The sequence below is a fragment of the Lissotriton helveticus genome, chromosome 8 (genome assembly GCF_964261635.1).
Source record: "Lissotriton helveticus chromosome 8, aLisHel1.1, whole genome shotgun sequence".
NCBI classification, from domain to species: Eukaryota; Metazoa; Chordata; class Amphibia; order Caudata; family Salamandridae; genus Lissotriton; species Lissotriton helveticus.
In genome coordinates, this window is record NC_136069.1 from 897,364,522 (window position 1) to 897,388,651 (window position 24,130).

At 45.4% G+C, this 24,130-nt stretch overlaps 1 protein-coding gene across 1 annotated transcript in view; it reads left to right on the forward strand.

Moving 5' to 3' along the window:
• The window catches only part of ARHGAP6 (Rho GTPase activating protein 6), a 790,107-nt gene that overhangs the window by 328,487 nt on the left and 437,490 nt on the right, over window positions 1-24,130 (forward strand). The window lies entirely within an intron of this gene.

The window sequence follows — 24,130 nt, forward strand, 5'->3', positions numbered from 1 at the left end:
GTGAGTTTGGTCGTAAGAGTATAGTACAAAATACTGGAATGCTGTACTTGAATGAGGTGCTCTTTGCAGACTTAAACAGATGTGTAAAGATCTCTTTAATTCTATTCGTGCCATGCATACATGGATACTGTTGCCTAGGTATTGCCTGGAGTTTTTGCTCCATGAAAATTCTATGTAAAGCAGTTAAAGGAGAGCACTGCTGCTACTGGATGCTGCTCCATGCTGAAGTGCTGTTACTGACCATTCATTTATACTTATTGTCTTCAAACCTGTGAAGGCTCTTCATTTCAAGATGCCTTATAATTTTGGCTGTGAATGTCCATTACCCAAGAAGCATCCATGCCATCTCCGAAATCCAGTGTCAAAATATGCGTCCCTCAAACTACGGGGCAAGATGAAGGCTTCCATTAACAGACTATGCACTCCTTTATTGCCATAAAAATGTCCCCGATGGCATACTTTTGGAGTTTGTGGAATGCTTAGTCAGTTTTCTGTGGGGGAACCTTTAGCAGATTAGGCATTATTCTGCCAAGATGTTATGTGATTCTCAAAATGTGTAATGGGTGCTACATTCTTAAATTATATTTTATTATGTGGCTTTGTGATTCAGTGCAATAGAAAATGTGTCGGGTAGAGAGCCCTGCTTTAATTAGTTATGCTGGAGACCTATGCTAAGAGTTATACATGTAAATTGCATTAGTTATGCTGGAGACCTGTGCTAAGAGTGTTAAACATACAATTGAATGCACTTCAGACCAGCTACCTACATTTCTTCTCCATTTGTTTCAGCTGGCCCCATTTTTTTTCCTATGAAAAGAAACATCCCAGAGACTAGATCTGTTTTTCAGTACGTCCTGATAAATATGATAAATGCAAGTTCTGTTAGTCTTCTCAAGGTGGTTTTACCATGTCAACAGGTTTGTGCTGATGCTGTTTCTATTTGAATAAGCATCCACATTGCCTGCTAAGGCGAGTTGCAGAAGGGCAATTCCAATTAAGAATGTTGGCGTTATGAAGATTAAGGAGTTACATGTGGAAGTGTGATATGTCATGATCTATTATTGGAGTAGATTATTGTTCATCTCTGCTTATGTTGGTAGCAGTAACAGAAAATATAGTGTATGACATGATGAACACTGCAATAGTTCCAATAAACACTTTTGATGTGTTTTCCCAGGGGGTTGGCCCAGATATGGATGTCCCGATGTGAACTAGAGATAAACAGTAAGGAAGCCATGTTGAGATCAGTCTTGACAAAAGCCGTAAAACACATCAGTCTGCCACAGTGGAAACCAAGTTATAAAAAAAAAGGAAAGGTATCGGGTCAGATGCCTATCACTTCCACTAAATTATGTTAAGGTGGATTGAGCCCCTTGCTACGCTGACTTTAACACAAGCATAGTCTTTGTGTCCATGTTGTTTTGCATTGGGGTAAAGAAAAGAACAGTAAAAAATGTTTCTGATGCTTTACAGCATAATTCAAAAGAAAGCTGCCAGGTGTTTGCAGAGAAAAGGAGCACATGAGAGAGATACAAAACCACTGCACTCTTATCAAGTGCTAAAATAAAAAAATGGTAGCTTCCTAAATTTGAGCAATGGAAGTAAACTACCCATCCCGGCAAAAGGGTGTTAAAGAGTCTATGCTCCACAGGGTGAACAACCGATGGGGAAGGCAAAGCATTGAATAGGAACCGAGCAAATGAGTGAAAGTCAAGTCATCCAATGGTAAGCAATGTGTGGACTCCAAACCAAGCTAAAAATAGGCCTTTCACAGCCAGAGAGTTTGTGCTGTCTAGTAGGCAAGTCCTAAAAAGGATGGTTCCAATTAAGTGGTTGGTGTGATGGACTTGAGACTAAATTTGTTAGAATATTCCAATGTATGCAATTAATGCTGTATTCAAATGTATAGTAATGTATTGTAGTTTAATTACTATTTATTTATGTTATTGTTGTAGCATTACGTGTTGGGCCTTATGAACTATTTTATATAATTATTTTTCTCCTCTCCCTAATTAACCTCAACTACCATACCGAATCTCTCAGGTCCTTCGATGGAGCTTGTACTGTAAGGGACCAAAATACTTAGAGGATGAACAATTATCATACGGGTATCTGGACTAAGATAATTGTTATTATTCAAAATATTGGGTGTAAACTCCCAAGTAATCCCACCTTCAGTTGAATTAAACACTGAATCAAATTGAACTTAGCCACAAACAAACTTTGAAACAGAATCAGCAGAGTACACAAGCTCTGTGAGATCCAGATATGAAGGAACTATCTTCCCCAGCCGAGAGCGCTTTTTATCCTACGGAAAGTGAATTAGTAGGGAAATCAGTTAGGTCTCAGACCAACCATATTAGGAACGTTCAATAAATTCCAAATGACCAGTTACAGTTAATGTACAGAACCGTCTGCCTCTGTCCATACTGCAGCGTCAATGCCACAGCTGCTGTTATGTAAACCCTTTCAGCCAAAAAGGTTCCACTGTGCAAGCATACCAGCTGGCAGAAAATCGCAGTATTTCATCACAGTCTGCGTTGTTTTTAGGAGACCCAATCGTCAGGCTCTATTACGCAAGATGGGTTGAGGGGGTGACACTCCTTAATTAAAAATGTAGGCAATTATACTCCATCGATTCCAGATTTACACCCCTTGACATCATTACATTTTTTGGACCACTCTGTCCCATTGGTTGCTCACGATGGGATAGGATGATGTAGTAGGTAAAAGTATATAGATCCAGAAGAATTAAGTAATCCATTACTCACCAATTCCTTAGCGCCCATGTATTTTAGTCAACCTATTATTTATTGCATTTAGAAAGTATGTGATTTCATGCTCTCATCCCTTGTCTATCAATTCTCAAGTGTTTGGTCTAGGAAGTAACACTTTTGTTGCAAGTCTAGTCAAGCAAGCTACAAACGTCAAAGAAGACGATTAAGTTTTAGAACACAAGTGGTAACTTTACGAAAGGTTCCCATAGACTTTAGACTATTCAGTTCATAGGTTCATACTAGGAAAAGAAACAAAGTTTGAGGCCTTCATGAAATACAGCATATACACAATGAAATTGTGCTAAAATATGAATCTCACATTACATAGAATAAGCATATTTATTTCAATTAATTATGAATTACGATTAGTCCATGTAAGAATAAGGTACCCATAAAGATTTGCAATATAAAATATCACTTCACATATAATTTAGTAAATCCGTTTTTCACTTTGTTATTGAAGTAAACCGGATTTAAAGGCACATCAATGGTAAACTTTACGAAATTCAATCATAACATAACCTCCTGTAGCACCTACTTTTCTGGTCAATGTCAGTGCTCACATTTATACCTTCTAATATTGCTATCCGTTTTTCTAATATAGGAAGCATTACATTCTCACATATAAGTTTTCTGTGTTGTTTATTTATCATGTTTATCTAAGCATAAGAACACATGCCACTAAAATATCAGATTTCACATGTACTTATTGACTGTAATGTGTTATCAGAAAACAACTTCTAACTTTCTGCATGCCTTTACGATGCAGTATCTAAATTAGAACTTCATTGCATGTCATTTTGAAACGTGAAGCCTAATGCAAAGTTTATTTATCGCAAAAGTGTCACAAACCATTTCTGTGTAAAATTGTTGTAAATAGAGAAGAGATAGCATCTCTGCTCTATCATTATGCTCTCGCGTTTCGAGCAGAACTGGCCTAATTTCCATGTCACTTATAATTTGCTCTATATTGCAATACATGTAAGTGATCCATTGTTACATACCTTATTATCTAAAAATACATTCCATTTTAACAACTGTACAATATGAATTCAGATGCAGCCTTGGCACTATGGATCAATACTTGAATTTGCATCTAATCATTCGTAAATATGTGGCAGTCAAAAAAGATGCCTTTTTGGGCATTTATGGACTTAAGAGCAGCATTTGGCAATGTCTCTAGAGGGAGTTATGGAACATGTTAATAGCCAAAGGTGCAAATCCAAAAATTGTCCACCTTCTCTCCCAGCTGCATGTAGATGCAGAAGGCAGTATCTGGTTTGGGCCGAATGGGGAGTGCATCCCATATATTAAGACTAGGAAGGGGGTTAGACAAGGTTGCATTCTGGTCCCTTCTTTTTTAGCTTTTACATCAACGATTTAGATAGTGTCCTGATGAATGCAGCCGCTGAATTTTCCGGCATGGGGTCCTGGCACTTACCTGTACTCATGTACACAGATGACTTTGTACTCATGGCAAGAACAGGGAGGGATCTCCAGAAGCTTTTAGATGCATATCTAGCTTTTATGTCTGATCTAGGACTTTCCACTAACAAAACTAAATCTTTTGTCATGATTTGTGGCGTGCCTGGAGGAGGATAACTTTTTCACATTGATACAGTCCTTAAATGTATACCAACATTTACTTATTTGGGGGTCCCATTTGACAGTTCGAGCACGTGGAAACATCTGAGGATGGTGAGGGTGACCCAGCTCAAACAAGCTCTAGCCTCTTTGTATACATTTTCTGCTAAGCTGGGTTCCATGCTGATAGATAAGGCTACTACGAATCTGTAAAGCCAGACCCCTCACGATTGCCACCCATGGCGTAGGGGTATGGGGATATATACTGATTATTCTCATCTTCAAATCAGCATAAACTACCTTTTGAACAAGCTATTATCGCTCCCACATCACGTCCCGCCTATAATAGCTCATGAGGGAATGGGATTACAGTACTTGAGAGAGGTTATAAGGGTAGGACCCATTATGTTGTGGCTTTCAGTCTGGTCTATGCATGAAGCCACGCTGACTCAAGCAATTATTATTATTCACTGCTTGAAGAAGTTTATAAATTGAAATGGCTGTCATATGTTACAAAGGAGCTGCGAGCCATTTATAGAACGTATTTGAGAACCCACCCTGTATCACTAAGTCGTTGAGATTACTGGTAAAAAATGAACTTTTATGGTCCATAGCGGCACGGAGACTGGAGAGAGAATCAAGGAAGAGACTGGTGGCATCATATTTTCCACGATGTACAACACCTGGTATTGAGCCATATCTGTTGAAGATAACACGTTATCAAAGATTTTACCTTCTAAGATTTATGCTTGGTCTGGCTAATTTTTTGGTCTCTTACCCCTCTAATGTATACACTAAAAAGAGCTAATACGGTGCCCTTGCAATTCAATAGCTCTTCAGTCCCAAATGCACATGATGTTTTTCTGTGATATGTATAAAACTCAAAGATCTATAATATTATAAAACCTTTATTGATGTATCTCCATGTAAGTTGTAAGGAGGCTATGGACTATATGCAGTTGCTTCAAACAACCGATTTATTTCCTCTGCCGTAGAATTTAGGAATTTAATCAGCACATTTTTAAATGGCCTTCTCAGCTGTTTGTGAAACCATCTCAATTTGGAATTAATGAATTGTCTAGGTAGATTTCAGATTCGTGCCCCTTTGCACTTTTCTCATTGACATGTAATTTGCCTGCCTGATTGCGTTTATCATATGGACTTTTATTCTAGGATATTTATTATATGGATCTTTTTAACTGTTTATATTTTAAACTCCTTTTAACTGCTTATTTATTAACTTGTGCTTTCGTGATATGTTTTAAATCGAATAAAGTTTCCTACTACCACATTCCACTTTAATCCTTGATTTCATGTGTTTATAGTTTCCGGTGTCCCTTATTGTGCAGCAGTGAATTGCAAATGCATTGACCGATATATTTGTGGGTATATAACGTATTTCAGATAGTTCTCGTTTAGATACATTAATGTAATTATTTACAAACTTCAGATCCTTTATGTTAGCAAAGCTTTGTGCCACTATTGACAATAATAACTTCAAAGCACTAAGTAAATGCTCAAGGCATGATTATTTGATTTGACATGGACACGAATTATTGGTTCGCATTGCAACATTTAATTAAAAGGCCCGATTACCCTTAAAATACTTGACATTGCCATCATAAAGGGTGCGCTGCCTTTTAACATAGCAAAAGTAGTGATAAGTACTCTTGAAATCCAAATGTTACATTCTTAAATGAAGAAAATGGGGATGCATGTGCAAATTAAGAGGTGCAGCTATGGAGGTGAACTGAGCTGAGAGCTCCATTTATAGAAATGAGTGAACATCCGTACAGCTTTAACATTATGTACAGAATTAGCTGTGAAAGAGTTGATTTCAAATTCCTTAAGAATTTGTTTACACAGAATTGCATTAATACCGTTCTGCTTCAAACCGAGATTAGCCACGCCGAGATTTTTTTTTATCAGTCAAGTAGTATTTGTATAGCGCCAGAGCAGCTGACCTTGGAGCATGGGGCTCACGGTTCGATACTGGCGTTGACGGCAGCCCCGCCCACCATCATGTGATTACTTAATTTCCTCTAGGCTGCCCCCCCCCCCCCCCCGCCCTGAAACCTTACGGGGTGATACGATTGCGCTTTACAAATATGGATGGATTACATTACAATACATTCCACTGCATACTTACCATCTGTGTGTTCAGAGAATCCTCATCATTTATTTGCAAGACCACAGGAAAAGTTGTATGTCTTTTTCCAGGCTCAATGCAACTTCCTGAAGCCATCCTACTGCTTCAAATAGGGAGTTAGAATGAGACAGTCCAGGGTCAGCAGCGAACACTTGCGTTAGGCCTTGACTATACCTTTCCAAATGGAATTGGCCCTAAAAAGTATCTCATTGGGTAGCCCTCTGGTGCCATATCATGGGTTAAAGCACAAAAGAAATGGTTAGAAATCATCCTAAACCCTTGGATTACCGTTTATAACCAGAATAGAGGTGCATGTGGTTCCTCCCTCTCTAATCGTACAGAAGAGCTCAAAACAATGTACTTAAATGAGTCTAGAAATATTGCCCATGGTTCAGACTGATTAATGACATAACATAAGGGTTGCATCTTTCCGTGTGCTAATTTACCCACCCCTCCCGCTCCGATTGAAAATGTCCTTTGCCATTGATCTTCAATCTGTGTGTCAAAGATCCTGCAGGTAAAGCAAAGGGTTTGACATGCTTAACCTGGTCATGTGTGTTTCGTCCCTCAGAAGACCTCAAATGTGTTTCTGGGTTGATCAAGATGTAATTGTAACAAAATACTTTTCAAACAGTAAGCCTACCGGTGAAGACCTTGTGTTCAAATGCATTGGATACTACCCAGGTGCATTTATGGATTTTCAAAACTGTCATTAGTTCATTTTATTCTGTAAACAGTGTCATACAACCAGCATGCCTGCTCTTAAGACCGCTTTTTCTGCACCACAGTCACAACACATGTGCGTCCATCATCAAGTCAGCATGTCAAATTTAGGGGCACCTTAGAAGTTACCCTGCGGCAAATTAGCTGTCAATGTGAACCTGACTGAAATAAATAAGACACTGATCAGTAGGACTCTCTAATCGTTGGGTAGCATTAACATCTCCCAACCCCCAAGTAGAGAATTGTAAAAACTGATCTTCAAAAACTGTGTAGTTACATTTGCACAGTCCACTGTCTGTGCAGGCGGAAATGGACGAACACAAATGCAATATCAACAAATATTCAAACATTATGAACAATATGAATGATCTGCTTTCTTATGGATGTCGAAGAGGCTTTTGTTACTGCAAATAACAGGGTGCCTCCTGTGATTCCCCAAATAAGAATGACCATTTCACCCTTTCAGCAAAAGAATACATAATGTATATGCGGTGTGACAAACATTCGTAGTGCATGTTTGTCACACTGCAGCAAACCTTAGAACTTACCCCCTTCTGAACTACTACCACTTGGCGCTGGATTCTCCTGTTACCAACCTTCTCTGGTGGGACTGGTGTAGTGACTTGTGTGAGTGCCTTGAGACCACTGCCCCCCCCCCCCAGTGATTTGCTGTTCTTTACTAATCCTTGATTGACTGATTTTAGAGTCGAGGCTCCCGCTTGTGAGACACTATTGTTAACAAAAAGGGACTGGAGCCCAGCCGTTGCTTATCATTTGTTAGCCTGCGTGGCACTCTTCTTTGTAGCCTCGTAATTAGTCACTGCAGGCCATGCATAATTTCTGTTCCTTTCTGTGGGGCAGCGACCAGGGACTGATTGATTCAACTTAATCAGTGCCGCTGCTGATGTGACTGAGGTACTGTTTTGTACATTCTAATTTCTAGTGTCCTGCAAAGCGAAGGTACTTGGCTGGCAAAAACATGGCCAGCAGGACAAACAAAATTGCTACATTTTATTTTCTACATTTAACTCTATTCTATTATGCCAAGCCTTCTTCTCTCCCTTTGCACTCCAATCCACCCCACTCCAGTCCGCCCCACTCCAGTCCGCCCCACTCCAGTCCGCCCCACTCCAGTCCGCCCCACTCCAGTCCGCCCCACTCCAGTCCGCCCCACTCCAGTCCGCCCCACTCCAGTCCGCCCCACTCCAGTCCGCCCCACTCCAGTCCGCCCCACTCCAGTCCGCCCCACTCCAGTCCGCCCCACTCCAGTCCGCCCCACTCCAGTCCGCCCCACTCCAGTCCGCCCCACTCCAGTCCGCCCCACTCCAGTCCGCCCCACTCCAGTCCGCCCCACTCCAGTCCGCCCCACTCCAGTCCGCCCCACTCCAGTCTGCCCCACTCCAATCCGCCCCACTCCAGTCTGCCCCACTCCAATCTGCCCCACTCCAATCTGCCCCACACCAATCTGCCCCACACCAATCTGCCCCACACCAATCTGCCCCACACCAATCAGCCCCACACCAATCAGCCCCACACCAATCAGCCCCACACCAATCAGCCCCACACCAATCAGCCCCACACCAATCAACCCCACACCAATCAACCCCACACCAATCAACCCCACACCAATCAACCCCACACCAATCAACCCCACACCAATCCGTCCCACTCCAAACCACCCCACCTCACCTCACTCCTCTCCAATCCACCCCACCCTACACAATCCAACCCCCCACACAATGCAATCCACCCCACACAATCCAATCCACTCCACTTAACCCCAGCCCACTCCAGTCCCGTCCCACTCCAGTCCCGCCCCACTCCAGTCCCGCCCCACTCCAGTCCCGCCCCACTCCAGTCCCGCCCCTCCCCAGTCCCGCCCCTCCCCAGTCCCGCCCCCTCTCCAGTCCCGCCCCTCTCCAGTCCCGCCCCCTCTCCAGTCCCGCCCCCTCTCCAGTCCCGCCCCCTCTCCAGTCCCGCCCCCTCTCCAGTCCCGCCCCCTCTCCAGTCCCGCCCCCTCTCCAGTCCCGCCCCCTCTCCGGTCCCGGCCCCACTCCGGTCCCGGCCCCACTCCGGTCCCGGCCCCACTCCGGTCCCGGCCCCACTCCGGTCCCGGCCCCACTCCGGTCCCGGCCCCACTCCGGTCCCGGCCCCACTCCAGTCCCGGCCCCACTCCAGTCCCGGCCCCACTCCAGTCCCGGCCCCACTCCAGTCCCGGCCCCACTCCAGTCCCGGCCCCACTCAATCCAATCCACCCCACTCAATCCAATCCACCCCACTCAATCCAATCCACCCCACTCAATCCAATCCACTGAACCCCAGCCCACTTAACCCCAGCCCACTCCAATCCGCCCCAATCCACCCCAATCCAATCCGCCCCAAACGGCCCATCAAATCCGCCCCACTCAATCTAATTTTTTTTTTATTGCACTACTATGTCAAAATAGGCATCTTGTTGCTAGCTGAGAAAGACCGAACAGCCTAATTCCTAAAAGCCATGTTTTCAATGCCTTACTAAAAAGCAGAATGATTTTATGGCAAAAGGAAGATCCTTCCAGGCCTTCACCTCATTAAGTACGAAGCCTCTGCCACCCCCAACTTCAACGCCGAAAGCTAGGGACAATCAGTTTTTTTGCGGAGCTAGATTTCAACAGTTTAGTGAGTACATACCTAACACATTTCTCCTTAAAGGCTTTACCCTGGCCATGCAACGCCTTATAGGCGATGCAAAGAGCCTTAAAAAGAATACACTTCCCAACTGGGAGCCAATGCGAGTTCCAATTGCTGAAGAGATAGAATTATATTTTGGAATCTTGGCAATATTTCTTTCTGCAGCATTTTGCAAAGTTTGAAGTTTATCCAGAACATGTTGATGAGCGTTTAAGTAGAGTGCATTTGCATGATCAATTTTAGATAGAAGCAAGGCAGTGACAAATATTTTTTGAGAATGGATCGACAGAAACTGCAAAATGTTCTTGATCAATTTCAAAACGAAGTAGCAGCTGACTTAACTGCATTGACTTGATCATGTAGGGAAAGTTTGTCATTTATAGTGACTCCTAAATTCCTGGCAGTCCTGATAAGTGTAGGAAGGTACTTGACTGGCAAAAACATGGCCAGCAGGACAAACAAAATTGCTAAGTTTTATTTTCTACATTTAACTCTATTTTATTATGCCAAGTCTTCTTCTCTCACTTTGCACTCATGTTTTATTTTGTTTTTGCTCATGGGCGCTGTTCTCAAAAGATGAAGATTATCTTGTTCTAAATATTGCGCACCAGTCTGCCGCGCGCACCAGTCTGCCACGCGCACCAGTCTGCCGCGCGCACCAGTCTGCCCCGCACCAATCCGCCCCACTTCAACCTACCCCATCTCACCTCACTCCTCTCCAATCCTATCCCACCCAATCCAATCCACCCCATCCACACAATCCAATCGACCCCACACAAACCAATCCACTCCACTTCACCCCAGCCCACTCCACCCCACCCCAATCCACCCCAATCCACCCCACTCCACCCCAATCCACCCCACCCCACCCCAATCTGCCCCACCCCAATCTGCCCCACCCCAATCTGCCCCACCCCAATCTGCCCCACCCCAATCTGCCCCACCCCAATCTGCCCCACCCCAATCTGCCCCACCCCAATCTGCCCCACCCCAATCTGCCCCACTCTAATCTGCCCCACCTCACCCCTCTCCAATTCCATCCCACTCAATACAATCCACCCCACTGAACCCCATCCCACTGAACCACTCTCCTCTGAACCCCTGCCCACTCATCCCCAGCCCACTCATCCCCAGCCCACTCATCCCCAGCCCACTCATCCCCAGCCCACTCATCCCCAGCCCACTCATCCCCAGCCCACTCATCCCCAGCCCACTCATCCCCAGCCCACTCATCCCCCAGCCCACTCATCCCCCAGCCCACTCATCCCCCAGCCCACTCATCCCCCAGCCCACTCATCCCCCAGCCCACTCATCCCCCAGCCCACTCATCCCCCAGCCCACTCATCCCCCAGCCCACTCAACCCCAGCCCACTCAACCCCAGCCCACTCATCCCCAGCCCACACTCATCCCCAGCCCACACTCATCCCCAGCCCACTCATCCCCAGCCCACTCATCCCCAGCCCACTCATCCCCAGCCCACTCATCCCCAGCCCACTCATCCCCAGCCCACTCATCCCCAGCCCACTCATCCCCAGCCCACTCATCCCCAGCCCACTCAACCCCAGCCCACTCAACCCCAGCCCACTCAACCCCAGCCCACTCAACCCCAGCCCACTCCAATCTGCCGCAATCCAATCCCCTCCAGTGCGTCCCCTCCAATCCCCTTAAATCCGCCCGTCCAATCCGCCCCACTCAATCTAATATTTTTTTTTATTGCACTCCTATGTCAAAATAGACATCTTGTCGCTAGCTGAGTGAGACAAGTCCTAATAGCGTCAGTACTAGTGAAAGTCCGAACAGCCTAATTCCTAAAAGCCATGTTTAAAATGCCTTACTAAATAGCAGAATGATTTTATGGCAAAAGGGAGATCCTTCCAGGCCTTCACCTCATTAAGTATAAAGCCTCTGCCACCCCAACTTCAACGCCGAAAGCTAGGTACAATCAGTTTTTTGCGGAGCTAGATTTCAACAGTTTAGTGAGTACATACCTAACACATTTCTCCTTAAAGGCTGGACCCTGGCCATGCAATGCCTTATAGGAGATGCAAAGAGCCTTAAAAAGAAAACGCTTCCCAACTGGGAGCCAATGCGAGTTCCAAATTGCAGAAGAGACAGAATTATATTTTGGAATCTTGGCAAGAGTTCTTCTTGCAAAGTTTAAAGTTTATCCAGAACATGTTGATGAGCGTTTAAGTAGAGTGCATTTGCATTATCAATTTTAGATAGAACCAAGGCAGTGACAAACATTTTTTGAGAATGGATCGGCAGACACTGCAAAATTTTCTTGATCAATTTCAAAACGAAGTAGGCAGCTGACATAACTGCATTGACTTGGTCATGAAGGGAAAGTTTGTCATTTATAGTGACTCCTAAATTCCTGGCAGTCCTGATGAGTGTAGGAAGTGCACCAAGATCTGAGGGCCACCAAACAGTGGACCAGAAAGAAGGTTTAGGGCCAAAAAGCTGGACCTCCAGTTTAGCAGAGTTCAACTTATGGCAGTTGCCTCCCATCCAGGAACTGATTGACCGCCTACAGTCGCAGAGGTTAAAACCGACTGCATCATCATTCTAATTCACAGAAACCATGATCTGGGTGTCATCTGCATAGGATGTCAGCACAAACCCAAAAATTCTAAACCACCCCAAATGACTCATTCCAATCCACCCCACACCTCTCCAAACAAATCCACCCCACTCCAATCCAGCCAAATCCAATCTACCCCACTCCAATCACCTCACCGCACCCCACGCCAATTAAAATACACCACAATCCACCCCATCAAATCCAACCTATCCCACTCCAGTCCAATCCACCCTACTCCTGTACAATCCACCCCACTCCAGTACACCTCCTCCAATCCAACCTCCCATCCCACCTATTCCAACCCACCCATTCCAATCCAACCCACCCCACTCCAATCAAAGCCAATGACTCCGATCCAGCCTACTCCAATCCAATCCACCCTACTCTAGTCCACCCACTCCATTCCATTCCACCCCACTCCAATCTATTCCTCAGCCATTCCAATTCAATCTCCTCTCACTCCAATCTACAGCAACCCAATCCACCCATTCCAGTCCGTCCCACTCCACTCCAATCCAACCCACTCCAGTCCACCTTAACACACCCCACTCCCATCCATCCCACTGCAAACCATTCCACAACACACCAATCCAAAATTCACCCCACTCCATCCAAACCACCCCTATCCAATCCAGTCCACCCAAATCAAATCATCCACCTCACTCCAATCAACCCTACTCCAAGAATTCACCCATTCAGTCTATTCCACACTAACTTTATCCACCTGCCTCATCCCAATCCAATCCACCCACGCTACCCAAAATCCTGTTCACCAATCCAATACTGCTCACTCCAATCTGATCTGATCTAATCGGATCAATCCCTATTCGATCCACCCCAACTCAATCTGATCCACACCACCCCAATCCACCTCACTTAAATCCAATCCACCCCACTCCAATCCAATGTACTAAAATGCCAGTACAATCTACTCCACCCCAGCCAATACGCCCCACTTCAGTTCAACCCACTACAATCCACCTCATCCAATCCAACCTCATTCAATCCAATCCACCCCACTCTAATATCCACCCAATTCAGTCCATTCCACCCAATCAAATCCACCGCACCCCAATCTAAACTATCCCTGTCCAATCAAATCCACCTCAGTCCAATCAAATCCAATTCACCCAACAATACAATTCACCCCAGTAAAGTCCACCCCACTGTAGTCCAATCCACCCCACTTCAATACACCCTCTTCAAACCACCCTACTCCAAACCACCCTACTCCAATCAACCCACCCACTCACTCCACCCCACTCCAATTCACCCCATTCCAGTCCACCCCACTCGAGTCCAATCCACTCTACTCAAGTCCAATCCACCCCACTACAGTTCAGTCCACCCCACTGTAGTCCAGTCCACCCCACTGTAGTCCAATGCACCGCACTTCAGTACACCCCACTCCAATCCACTGCATCCCAGTTCAATCACTCCAATCTACCCACTCCAATCCAACCACCCCAATTCAATGTAATTCATTCTACTCCAATCCACCCAACCCAGTTCAATCCACCTCAGTTCAATCAAATATACCCACCCAATCCACCCCACTCCAATGCACCCCTCTACCCCACTCCAATCCACCACACTCCAAATCACCACACTCAAATCCAATGCACCTACCCCACCCTAATTTACCCCACCCTGATCAACCCACTCCAATTCACCCCTCCAATCCACCCCTTCAATCTACCTCACTCCAATCCACCACTCCAATCTACCCACTCAATCCACCCTACTCCAATCTAAACAACCCCACTCCAGTCTAAACCACTCCAATCCAATACACCCCATTCCACCCAATCCAGTCTGCTCCAGCCCAATCCACCCGATACCAGTCCACTCCTCTCCAGTCCAATCCAAGCCACCACAATCCACCCACCCCACTCTAATCCACCCACCCCACTCTAATCCACCCCACCCCAATTCACACCACTCCAATCCACCCCACCCAGTCCAATCACTCTAATCCAGTCCATCCACTGGAATCTAATCAACCCCCTTCCAATTAAATCCACCCTTTTCCACTCCAATCCACCCCATCCCACTCCAATCCAGTCAAATCCACCCACTTCAACCCAGTCAAATCCACCCACTCTAATCCACCCCACTCCAATCTTCTCTACCCCAATCCTCTCCACCCCAATCCTCTCCTCTCCACTCTACCCCAATCCATACCACTCTACCCCAATCCATACCACTCTACCCCAATCCATACCACTCTACCCCAATCCATACCACTCTACCCCAATCCACACCACTCTACCCCAATCCACCCCATTCTCCCCAATCAACCCGTCTCCTCCATTCTACCCCAATCCACCCTCATCCTACCCCTATCTGCCCCATTCCACCCCACTTCCTTCCACCCCACTCTACTCCAAACCACCACTTTACTCGAATCTAATCCACCCCACTACCTCAATCCACTCCAACCCACTCCACCCTATCCCACCCCAATCTACGTCACTGCACTTCAGAAACTCTACGACACTCTTCTCCCCTACGGCACTCTACTGCAACAAGTCCTCTCTGGCATTCGACGTCTCCACTCTGCTCCTCCTCTCCACCCTATGACAATCTACTACTCCACTAGACTTCACTCCACACCACTTTTAGCCATGCTGAACAGCAGACACACTGGTGTACAACATGGCTAAAACACATTGCCAATAGCTTTTGCATAGGCAAGATCTATTGGCTTTGCCAATCATTGTTTCCGCTTGCCCCAGGAAATGTGATCTTTGGGACAAAGACTACAGATTTACAAGAAAGTGACTACCTATTGTATGTCTGTAGTGTTCCTTTGTTTATAATAAAATACATTTAATGTGAGAAGAAATTGTATGTGGATTCACCTGGAGTAAAATAACTTTTTTGTCTGCACTGCAAAGTTTGTTGCATGTGCAACCCACTCCACTCCACCCCACTCCAATCCAATACACCACAATTCACCCAACCCCATCCAGTCCAATCCAATACACCCACTCCATTCCAAATTACCCATACTACAATTCTACCCACCAAAGTCCATTCACTCCAATCCAACCTCCCCACCCCACCCATTCCAACTGAATCCAGCTAACCCCACTCCAGCCCATATCATTCCAATCCAACCCACCCACTCCAATCTAATCCAGCACACTCCGCCCCAATCCAATCCACCCAACTCCAGTCCAAACCACCCTACTCCAGTCCACCCACTCCAATTTATTCCTCCCCATTTCAATACAATCTCCTCTCACTCCAATCCACCGAAACCCAGTCCTCCCACTCATCCCACTCCATCCCACTCCAATCCACCGCAATCCAGTCACTCCGTCCCACACCAAACAAACCTACTCACTCCACCTTAATACACCCCAGTCTCATCCACTCCACTACATTACATTCCACCACACACTGATCCAAATTCACCTCACTCCAATCCACCCCACTCAATCCATTCCACCACACACCAGTCTAAAATTCACCCCACTCCAGTGTACCCCACTTCAATCCAACCACATTCCACCCACGCCATCCTACTCTAATCCAAACCACCCCTATCCAAACTATCCAAATCAAATCCACCTCACCCCAATCCACCCTACTCCAAGACTCCACCCATTCAATCCAATCCACACTAATTGTATCCAACCACTTCAATTCACCCCACCCCAATCCAATCCACCCACCCGACTCTACCCCAAATACAGTTCACCACTCCAATTTACTTCACTCCAATCTAATCCAATCAGATCAAACCCAAGTCGATACACCCCAATCCTATCTGATTCACCCTACCCCATTCCACCTTACTCCAATCAATCCACCCCAATCCAATCCACTCCACCCCAGCCAATACGCCCCACTCAAATCCAATTCAACCCACTCAAATCCAATTCAACCCACTCAAATCCAATTTAACCCACTCAGTACACCTCATCCAATCCACCTTAGTCAATCCACTTCACTCAATTCAATCCACCCCAGTCAATCCAATCCACCCCACTCTAATCCACCCAATTCAATCCAGTCCACCCAATCAAATCCACTGCACTCTAATCTAAACTATCCCAGTCCAATCTAAACCACCCCTGTCCTATCAAATCATATCCAATCCACCCCAATCCAATCCAATTCACTCCTCTCCAATCTAATTTACCCCACTCCACCACAGTCCAATCCACCCCACGCAGTCCAATCAAATCTACCACACTTCAGTACACCCCACTTCATTCCACCCTGGTCCAATCACTCCAATCCAATTCACCCCACCCCACTCCAATTCACCCCACCCCCATCCACCCCAGATCCACGTTACTACAGTCCTATCCATCCCACTACAGTCCAGTCCACACCACGGAACTCCAATCCGCCCCACTTCAGGACACCCTTCTTCATCCCAGTCCAATCACCCCAATCCACCCACCCCAATCTAATTTAATTCACCCCACTCCAATCCACCCCACTTCAATCCACCCCACTTCAATCCACCCCATTTCAATCAAATCCACCCACCACAATCCACCCCCACTCTACCCATTCCAATCCACCTCATCCTACCCCACTACAATCCACCCCACTCCACCCAAATCGATCCTCCTCACTCTACTCCAATCCACCCACTCAAATCCACACCACACCACTTCGATCCACCCACCCCATTCCACTTCAATCCTCCCACTCCGATCCTCCCACTCCGATCCTCCCACTCCGATCCACCCCATTCTAATCCAATCCAAACCATTCCAATCCAACCCAACCCACTTCCATCCAATCTACCCCACTCCAATCCAATCTACCCCACTCCAATCCAGTTACCCCACTCCAATCCAGTCTACCCCACTCCAATCCAGTCTACCCCACTCCAATCCAGTCTACCCCACTCCAATCCAGTCTACCCCACTCCAATCCAGTCTACCCCACTCCAATCCAGTCTACCCCACTCCAATCCAGTCTACTCCAATCCAGTCTACCCCACTCCAATCCAGTCTACCCCACTCCAATCCAGTCTACCCCACTCCAATCCAGTCTACCCCACTCCAATCGAAACCACCCCACTCCAATCGAAACCACCCCACTCCAATCGAAACCACCCCACTCCAATCGAAACCACCCCACTCCAATCCAAACCACCCCACTCCAATCCAAACCACCCCACTCCAATCCAAACCACCCCACTCCAATCGAAACCACCCCACTCCAATCGAAACCACCCCACTCGAAACCACCCCACCCCACTCGAAACCACCCCACTCCAATCGAAACCACCCCACTCCAATCGAAACCACCCCACTCCAATCGAAACCACCCCACTCCAATCGAAACCACCCCACTCCAATCGAAACCACCCCACTCCAATCGAAACCACCCCACTCCAATTGAAACCACCCCACTCCAATCGAAACCACCCCACTCCAATCTAAACCACCCCACTCCAATCCAATAGACCCCACTCCACCCAATCCAATCTACTTCAGCCCAAGCTACTCCAGCCCAATCCACTCCAGTCCAGTGCACCCCTCTTCAGTCCAATCCAAGCCAAACAAAAATCCATCCACCCAAATCCACCCCACGCCAATCCACCCCTCCAAACCACCCCACCCCTGTCCAATCACTCCAATCCACTCCATGAAATCCAACCAACCCCCCATCCAATTTAATCCACCCCACTCCAATCCACCCACCCCACCCCAATCCACCTCATCCCAGCCCAATCCACCTCATCCCAGTTCAATCCATCCCACTTCACCCCACTCCACCCCAATCCTCTGCACTCCTCCCCACTCCAACCCATTCTCCCCATTCCACCTCATTCTACCCCAATACACCCCAATTTGCCCCTCCTCCAGTCCATCCCACCCCACTCAAATCCAATCCACCCTACTTTAATCCAATGCACCCCACTGCCTCAATCCACTCCAACTCACTCCACCCTATCCCACCCCAATCTACATCACTGCACTACATGACACTCTCCCACTGAACTCTACTTCCCTTTACGACACTGTACTCCCCCCTACTTCACTCTACGACACTCTACTCCAACAAATCCAATCTGACACTCTCTGTCTCTATTCTACTACACTGTACTCCTCCTCTCCACTCTACAACAATCTACTCCTCCACTCCACACCACTAGCTTTTAGCCATGCTGAACAGCAGCCACACTGGAGTACAACATGGCTAAAACACATTGCCAAAAACTCTTGCATAGGCGAGACCTCCTGGCCTTCCAGTGCTGGTTTCCACTTCCCCCAGGAAATGTGATCTTTGGCACAGGGACTACAGATTTACCCGAAAGTGACTACCTATTGTATGTCTGTAGTTTTCCTTTGTTTTCTTCACACAGTACAGAGGAAACTAGCCCACCACCCTGTGGTTTTAGCTTGTTTACCTATCATAAACCCAACTTAATTGGGGACAAAACTTATTTAATCGTGGAGAGACAGCAAACCAAAAGCAGAGGTGCAACTATAGCATCCTTGAAATTATGAAAAAAAGTAATAGAAGAAATTTAATGTGGATTCACCTGGAGTAAAATAACTTTTTTGTCTGCAATGCAAAGTTTGTTGCATGTGCCCAATATAGCATACGCTGAACCTAACAAAAAGAAAAAATCATCCGGTCAGTGCCAAAACCGTTTGACATGTTGCGAAACTGAACATGTTGCAGCAAGGTGGAACATGTTTGGCATTAATAATGAGCACATGAGAAAGTATGAGTTGGGCACCTTCACTGTTATTAGCTTCTATTTCCCCCTGTTTTTGTATTCAGTTCCTTCAGAGTTTTACACGTGTTCTTACTTTCTATGCTATATTTCTGGGTAGTATATATATTTTGAAACAACAAGGGAGCCCAAAAAAGTCGACTAGGGACCTTGGGAGTTAATTATTCTAGACAAACAGTGGTCCCCTGAAAAGAAAATATTAGGAATAAATATAGGTTCAAACGTTGCTATATTTAAGTGGACATGTCCAGCCGGACAGAGGTCAATTCTTTACTTTTTATGTAATGTAAAAGATAGTACAAAATAATGCATAAGGTGGGGCACAAGCATGTGCCCTACTTAGCCAATCGAGTATAGAAGGGGGAATATTTCGGGGTAGTAACTTACTATAAACATATCAAGTACCTCAAGAGGATTCAGAAAAATAACAGAGGCCTTGGATACGATCTGCATCTCATCACATGGTCACGTCCTTAATTTAAAACTGAAATGCTATATTTATGTTCTTCTCCTCTCCTAGTTTGTATCGTTTATTGACCGTTCGAAGCATTCGTTTCATCATAAACAAAAATAAAAACCTAGAAAAAATAAAAAAGTTAAACAATTTAAAACCAGAATAAATATCTATAAAAGATCAGACAACAATTCCTTAATCAGTTAGAATCACATTAAGAACCGAGCAATGCAGGAGATCATCTGGGGTATGACTTTTATACTGTAGCTCATAATTTGTGTCTGAGTGACCAAGCTATATACATACATTTAGAAACAGCCACTACCATGATCCAGGAGGTGTCACTTTCTCATATTCTGTAGGCTTCTCTTCGATTTAATAACCTAAAGGATATTCACAGTGGAACAATCCCTTTGCTTCTAGGTTAAGCACAAAGTGGGCAAACGAACAGCAAATGCGCCTCACTCTAATATATTTTGATAGTGCAAACGGTAGTCAGATCCCTGATTCGTCTTCCCCCAGTGGATGGTGAAGTTTGCTACTGGAAGTACCCGACACCTTAATTGGAGGTACAGGGACCTAGCATGTGCCGGTCGGATAAAATCCAAGAATTCCTCAGCCTTACTTACAGATTTGTGGGATAGAAAGGCACTTGTTAATCTGCTTAGATAGAATGAGTGACACCTATATCTGGTAGCTTTCTCCTGGATCTATTTTTTTACTTGGGTACATCACCTTGGCAAATAGAATGGTCCTCACTCCAGAATTCTTCTATGCCCCGTTCAGTCCAGGCCGTTTTGATTTGTCCTAGCCATCTGACTTTCCCCACCCTGTTGGCCAAGGTGACTTACTGCAAGCCTTCCCTAAGATGGTGCAGTTCATTAGTGCTCCAGATACAGATCCATACCAATAGGGAAAGATTTAGGTAGTAGTGTTCCCAAGGGAAACATCCGCACAATTCATCAATTGAAGTTGTATTATATACACAGTATAAAGTGTGACAAGTTCAGTACAATACAAGATATATACGAATCGGGTGCTGAATCTGCCCCAAGCACCTACTACCTCAAGGTGCTGTAGGTACACATGAATGTGAAAACCAAACTAAATATACAAAATTGAGGCTACCCAAAGCACACCTAATAGTTTTCTTTTTTAAGCACTAGCTAAATGATTGCTACTTTAAGATCAGTATATCCTCTATTGGACAATGAAGCAAAGTACAACAAACATCAGTTCCAAGAACGAAGATCCAGGCATTTCAGAGTAAGTTCAATTTCAATCTTCTTGTAATTTCATCAGTTCTTTATTATTATTCAAAAAATCATATAAGATTTGCTAACACGTGTTTCGTCTTGCACTAAGACTTTCTCAAGGCATACGTGTTGGTGGTGAATATCCAAATATCAGCTTGCAGAAAGAGGGATCGCGAATTTATCTCAGCACGGTGAACCAAGTTCAAAGAATTTATTCTCCTAGGGTCCCAAACTGAATTCTAGGCATAAGCAAACATGGAGGTGAATGTTGTCCTCACAAAGTCCTAATGTCGGACTGGACGGGTGTCGCACTGTTCCATACAGAGCCGGCCCCAAGATATTCTATCAAATGGTCAAAAATGAATTGTAGTGGCTTCAGTTGGATAAGGGTTCGCGATGAAGTCTTGTGTGTATGGCGAATGATTGTATATCTCTGACCCAAGAGACCTGAATAAAGATCCCCAGGTATCAAAATTTGAGAAACAAAGTAAAATGCACGGTCGCTGGATATCAAGCAAGTAGTAAAAACATCTCGGAAAGCATAACCATGGTATATTTGCAAACCGGACAGTCGAAGTTCATATCAGAAACGCGCTCCGTCACCTCCAAGTGCGAAACACGTGTTGGCAATGGAGGATATACTGATCCTTAAAGTAGCAATCATTTAGCTGGGACTTAAAAAAGAAAACGATAAGGTGTGCTTTGGGTAGCCTCAATTTTGTATATCCTTAACAATAGGGTCTTGACGCTATCAGTGATTATATCTCATGGATACCTAGCGCAGTGGAACCAATGGCGTACCCTTTCCTAGACCAAGGAGGCCTCAGAAGAAACTATTTTCTGTTTCACTCAGAGAGCTGGTGGAACAATAGCCTCATAATTCTGCCTCCGTGGGGAGCAGCAGCTCTAGCTTGGGCATTATAAATTTCAACTGTTGGGTATTTAGAAGGCAGTATGCTTTCTTGGCAAATGTTTATATGGCTTCAGCTCTGTGCTTGACCATTAGGGTCCTCTTTGAAATCTGCGAACCTCTGATCCTGTTCATTCTAAAATAATATCCAAATAATCATACTCCCAGACTCTTTCCAAGCTTTCAGATCCCACCTTGATGTCCCGCTCATCCTACCGCTCTTGGTATAGGTCATGTATTTTGTCTTGGAGGTATTAATTTCGAAACCAAAGTTTCTGCAAAACTGTTTAAAGCTAGCCATCAGATTTTGCAGGCTCCTCCTAGTTTTGGACAACAACAATGTTTCGACTGCAAAGAGGAGGAGCAGTGTTTTTTCCTTGGACAGGTTAGGGGAATTGTTGACACAATTAAATAAGTAGGCAATACAGTTGTTTACTAATAAGCGAAAGAGGGTTGGAATAAGGATCCAACCCTGTCCAATACCTTGTTCTATGGGGAAGGCCTCAATTAGTTCTCCATTCACTCAACACCTAACTTTTGCAAAATTTCCCTGTCAAATGCGGCATGAAGTTCGATAAATTCCAAATAGAGCTTGCCTTTGACCAGATCCACTATCTTCCATTTAACCAAGAGGAACCGGAAGGCTTGGTCAAAAGTGCAAAGCTTGTGGCTGAATCCTGCTTGCAGACCCGAAAGGATGCGATTTTCCACGCACCAGTCCAACAACCGCTCGAAGACTTGCTTGCAAAAGATCTTGTGCGGATTATCTTTTAAACTAACAGGGGGGTAGTTGGAGGAAACGCTAGAATCCCCCTTTTTAAAAATTGGTGTGATTTCTGCTGCCCTCCACGATGGTTGGATTACTCCTTTCATCGAGATGGCATTTCAAACCTCATTGATGTAGGGAACCCACACCATACAATCTGATTTTAAAACGACTGCATAGATTTTGTCAAGCCCCAGAGCTTTCCCAGGCTTCATCGAGACTGCAGCTCGCTCAGTTTCCAGTAGGGCAAAAACAATTGGGGGAGAAGTCTGGATCATTACACTAAGGGGCCCCCACACCCTGAGCTAACTTCGGTGGGAGTACCAGACAGGATTTCGTATAGGGCCCGACTCCCTCGGGCAAGGAGCCCACTGCTTCACATTTCCCATTTCTCCTGTTTGTAGCTACAAGCTAGGCATACTCTGCGTCTACCTGGTGTGGGAGGGTCATTGATTCTTTCAGCTTAAGTGATGGAGGATTGTGATCTCTCTCCTCTTGATACCACCATATCAACTAGCTTGCTCCATAATCTTGCGTCCAGGAGCATATAAACAATTGCACTATGGTATGTACCTCATCTAAATGTCAGTGCAAGTGATTTGTTGGAGTGGGATTGGCCGTTGCATGCCCAAATTCCATGCATTAAGGTAAAGTCCACAACCAGGAGCGCTGCTCCAGAGAGGCGCTTCCTAGTACGAAAAGGAAGATCCGGGACAACCCAAATTGAGTTCTCATTGCTAGACACATCATGGGCCAAACCATTTGGCTTGAATATTAGATTAAAATCTCCTGCAACATGGAAATAGTGGGTGCTTGAGTAGTCAACTAGGGCTGTATCCAGAAATTGTAAAGTTTTTGATTCCTGGTTATGGCTACAGCTCCTATTGTAGATGTTGATTATCATAAGGGTTTGCGAGTTTGGACAGGAAAAGATTAACCCTTTAACATCAGGGGAGCCCATGTGAGAGTCATAACTTAAAAGGAGTGGATTGAACCAAGGCTAGTAAGACACCAGAGGGGCGCCCAACACTAGTTTTAGTGGCTCGGATACTATAACTTTTGTAACCACTCCTGTTCACAGGGTCTATTGCCCATGTCTCCTGAAATAAACAACTATCATAACCATCAACAAAAGTACCTCAGTTGGGGTCCCTTAACGTAGCCCTGATTTATGTGCCATTCCAGCTCAAGAGGGACAAGTGTGGCAGTAGATGACGAGAATGCTGCAGGAGAATATCAATAACACCCGACAAAGGGCACTCTACTGTATTAGAGGGCAAAGTAGAATTGTCTAGACATTGGTTGGCCAGTAGAACTGGAGTGCCGGGGTGAATCCTTGCTCATGGTCTTGAGGCACAGGACTATTACTGGCTAGGCTAGAGCTAGAACTTTCGCTGCCTAAACACAAAGTCCCATTTCTGTTGCCGCCCATCGGGTTAATATCAAGTCAATCAACCTCTGTTAATGGAGAGTGGATTTCTTTTAAGACCGGAGTGTTCCACTTACCAAAATGTGCTCCCTGAATCCAAGTTTGC